At 41.4% G+C, this 4,311-nt stretch overlaps 1 non-coding gene across 1 annotated transcript; it reads right to left on the reverse strand.

Moving 5' to 3' along the window:
• Window positions 1-619: 619 nt before the first annotated feature.
• On the reverse strand, window positions 620-726 carry LOC130709731 (small nucleolar RNA R71). The gene has a single exon (XR_009010201.1). It is a non-coding gene; the product is annotated as a small nucleolar RNA R71 (small nucleolar RNA).
• Between the last annotated feature and the right edge of the window lie 3,585 nt (window positions 727-4,311).

Raw genomic sequence — 4,311 nt, forward strand, 5'->3', positions numbered from 1 at the left:
CGCCGTTGCCGGGGAATTGTTTGTGGATTTTGGTTTAAGTTTTTAGTTTGTGGTTTTATTTTTTGTTTTTATCTTTGTCTAGAATTGGTGCTACTAATCTTTCTTTGTTTTAGTGCCACACTTTCAGGTTGCTCTCACGAGAGACACCGTCATGGGTGGCCATATGACGGAGGAAGAGATGCAAGCCCATATCGAGGCAAGAATCCAAGAGGGGATCACCCTCCGATTATGTGAACTAGAAGTTGAGAATGCCAACCGGTCTCTTCGGGAACTCACTTCGGCTACCATGAGTTATGACTATCCCGGGAGCATTGTCTTTCCCGAGGGAGTGGGAAACTTTAAGTTGAGACTGGCATTCATCAACTTGGTGAGCCAAAACCAATATGGTGGAGGTACTTTGGAAGATCCACATGCTCACATGGAGAGGTTCGTCCGGAATTGCAGCACTTACCGTGTGAACAATGTTCCGACGGATGCAATTCGGTTGAGCTTGTTTCCATTTTCTTTGAAGGATGCAGCGGAGGAATGGCTGAATTCACAACCTCAAGGGAGTATCACTACTTGGGAAGACCTAGCAGAAAAATTCACAACAAGGTTCTTCCCAAGAGCTCTTTTGAGGAAGCTGAAAAAAGACATTATGAATTTTGTGCAACCCACTGAAGAAAATCTCTATGAAGCTTGGGAGCGCTTCAAGAAGCTCTTGAGGAAATGCCCTCAACATAATCTCACCCAAGCTGAATTGGTTGCAACATTCTATGATGGTCTAGAATACTCTTGGAGGTTTGGCCTAGACACAGCTTCAAATGGCGAGTTCGATGCTCTTCCCGCACAAGCGGGGTATGACTTAATAGAAAAGATGGCAGCGAGAGCCATGAACTCTGAAAATGATCGCCAAACCCGAAGGAATAAGTTTGAAGCGGAAGCTTATGACAAGCTCTTGGCCTCCAACAAGCAACTCACCGAACAAGTGGCGGAGATTCGAATGCATATTAAGGAGACCAAGGCTATTGGTGCAAGAATGACTTGTGTGGAGTGCAAGTCTTGTGGTGGACCTCATGTTAGTAACTTGTGTACTGTCAATGCTGAGAGCAATGAAGCCAAAGCTATAGCTCAAGGAAGCATAGTTCCATCCTCAAATCATGAACCTCTTGTCCAAACACAAGTTGTTGGAAAGGTGAATTGCAAGAGGAGTTTAGAGGAGCTATTGGAGAGTTGCATCAACCGCATGAACAACAACCATAAGAACCAAGAGGCGGCTATCAAGAACTTGGAAAGTCAAATTGGCCAACTGGCCAAGCAAATGGCCGAGATACCTCAAGGTAAGTTTTCTCCCGATTCTTTAATTTTCTCTAAACAAGAAAATTCTGCTGTAGTTACCACTAGGAGTGGGAGAGTGTTACATGAGTCTAAAAAACAAGTTGAGGGAGAGAAAAATGACAAAGTGGAGGAAAAAGATGAAGGTGTTATAAAGAAGAGGGTGAGTGAACCTGTGAAAGCTAGAGTTTTGAGCACTCCTTCTCCTGAACTTAGCAAGATTCCATTCCCCAAGGCTTTGGCTAATAAAAATCTGGATAAACAGTTTTCTAAGTTTTTGGAGGTTTTTAAGAAACTTCACATCAATATAACTTTTTCTGAAGCCTTGGAGCAAATGCCAATCTATGCTAAGTTCATGAGGGATATCCTAAGTAAAAAAAGGAAGTTGAGTGAGGTTGATGAGACGGTCATGTTGACTGAGGAGTGTAGTGCAATCTTGCAAAGGAAGATACCTAGGAAGAGGAGAGATCTCGGAAGCTTTACTATTCCGGTGGAGATTGGTGGGGTGTCGAAAGTGGATGCATTGTGTGACTTAGGAGCGAGCATCAACTTGATGCCGCTTAGCATGTTTAGGAGGTTGAACTTAGGAGAGGTCACCCCAACTATGCTCTCCTTACAAATGGCAGACCGATCCCTAAAGACACCATATGGGATCATTGAGGATGTTATGGTGAAGGTGGATAAGTATGTGTTCCCTGTTGATTTTGTGGTGCTGGACATGGAGGAAGATGCAAAGATACCTCTTATTCTAGGCCGACCCTTCTTAGCCACTGGTAGGGCTAAAATTGATGTTGATAAGGGTCAGCTCATTCTCCGAGTTGGTAAGGACAAGGTAAGATTTTCAGTTTTCAATCCTAATTTGCAAGCTAACCTTAATGATGGTTTTGTTTGTGATATGATTCAAAGCTTGTCCAGGTCTTCAAAGGAGACCCCCAAGGTAAGTGAAAAAGATGTTGAGCTTAGCCAAGCTCTCATCAAGCTTGTTAGTAAAAACAAGTATGGGGGGTCTAAAGATGAGAGTTTCAAAGACCACATGGCCCGATTCATTGAAGCTAGTCACCTTGGAAAGATGGAAGGTGTGACTAGTGATGAGCTCAAGGTTAAGCTCTTCCCTCACTCCTTGAAGGGGGGAGCAAGGATTTGGTACGATGGTTTAGATGATACCCTCTCTTGGGAGGAATTGTTCCAAAGTTTTTGTGCGAGGTTTCTACCTTGCACATGTGGAAGGAAGCTTGATGGTAAGGAATTTCCTTCCTAACCCCAAAGGAAGGAGAGTCCACCTAGGACTATAACTTAGGGCTGCTTGGGAGACAACCCAAGTCTTGTTTTATTTTGCTTGTTTGTTTGTTGCATTTTGCAGGGAATGAGAGCCTGAATTCTGGAGAAGGAGGTGTATCTAAGGCCTCCATGGTAATTGGTAAAGGAGGTAAACTGTTTCCCTTAGTTTAGCTCATGCATTTTTGCATATTTTTCTTTTGTAGCTTTTATTTTTCTTTTATTCATGCATTGTTTTGTTAGAGTCATTTTTTTTTGGTTGTTACTTCCCTATACTCACATGTTTTTGCCCGTAGTTTTGCTCTCTAACATGTTGCTAGTTTCGAAAATGTTTTCATGAATACTTGTGTCTTTTGGGGATGAGTGATTGCATGCTTTAGGGAAGAGAGGAGGAGACTTCGGTCTTCCGATTGTTTCTTGAGAATGAAGTTGATGTGAGTCCATTAAGGGTCCATTCTTGACCCTTCACTATAAAATTTCCCTGGAGGATCCTGACTCACTTGCACTTTTTGGTTCTGTGTTGATTTCACTCATAGCATGCTTGTGATACTTGCCTTATTCTTGAGACTTTTAGGTTTTGTTTGAGCTTCAGAGTTTGTTAACTTGTACATTTGTCCCTAGTTGTCCCACTTGAGCCTTATTGAAGATTTCCTTTGTTAGCCACATGGATGGGATGAAGGATAGGTTGGAACTTGGGAAGTGTTGGTTTTTGCAATGTTATGGAGCTGAAATAATATTGGAATTGTCTCTTGCCCAAAGTAAAAGAAAAAAAAAGAGAAAAAAATACTCCTAATCAAAGTTGGAGTGCAAAAAAAAAAGAGAAAAGAAACTTGAAAAATGGGTCAAGAGACATGTGCTAATGATGTTTGATGTTGAAGCTCCTTGTTTACTAGTTGGACCACACTCAATGTGCTTTGAAGCCTTAGCTTTCCTTAGGAGCCAACCACCTTGTACTTTACCAAGCCAACATTACAACCCTTTTTGAAGTCTCTTTGAATTTATGCATGCTTGATCTCTGCTGCTCTTGAGTGAATGATATTCAGAACCTAAGAACTTGCTTGTGTGCTCAGTGCACTAAATATATATCTCATCCTAGGATTTTAGATCTATATGCTTCTCATGGATGGACTCTTCAATCTTCTTTGTTTTCAAAAGATGCATGAAGTAGGTTGTTGGGTCTTTCTCTTGGAACTGGCTGTGACTACTTTGTCCCCCCTGTTTTTGTGAAGTATTCCTTGTTGTAAGCACTTGTTTGGGAGCATTTCTTATGCTTGAGGGCAAGCGAGTGTTATTTACGCTCGAGGACGAGCTGTCGTTGAGTATAGTGGTGTGATGACCCGGATTTAGTAGTGTTTTTAGGGTCATTTCTTTGTAGGTTTTGAGTCTTTTTGTTGAGTCTCATGTAGTGTTTCATGCATTCTCATGCATTTTTATTCTTTTCTTTAGTTTTTATTTCGTTTCGGTAATTTGGTGATTTTATAGGTAGTTTTCTTGCATTTTAAGTCAAGTTTAGGACTTGCATGGTTTTGTTGTGTTTTATGAAGGACTTCTTGTGCTAATGAGCTCTTGGAGCTTCTAGAATCTTCCTTGTCTTGTTGGTTAGGTTTGGAGTGCATAAACTAAAGGAGAAAGAAGGCCAAGAAGCATGGAATTGATGAAGAACATAAAGAGGATTGAAAAGAGGAGTTTCAGAAGCCAAAAAGTCATTTTCAAGCGAGCTTG

Source organism: Lotus japonicus, chromosome 3 (assembly GCF_012489685.1).
Source record: "Lotus japonicus ecotype B-129 chromosome 3, LjGifu_v1.2".
Classification (NCBI taxonomy): Eukaryota; Viridiplantae; Streptophyta; class Magnoliopsida; order Fabales; family Fabaceae; genus Lotus; species Lotus japonicus.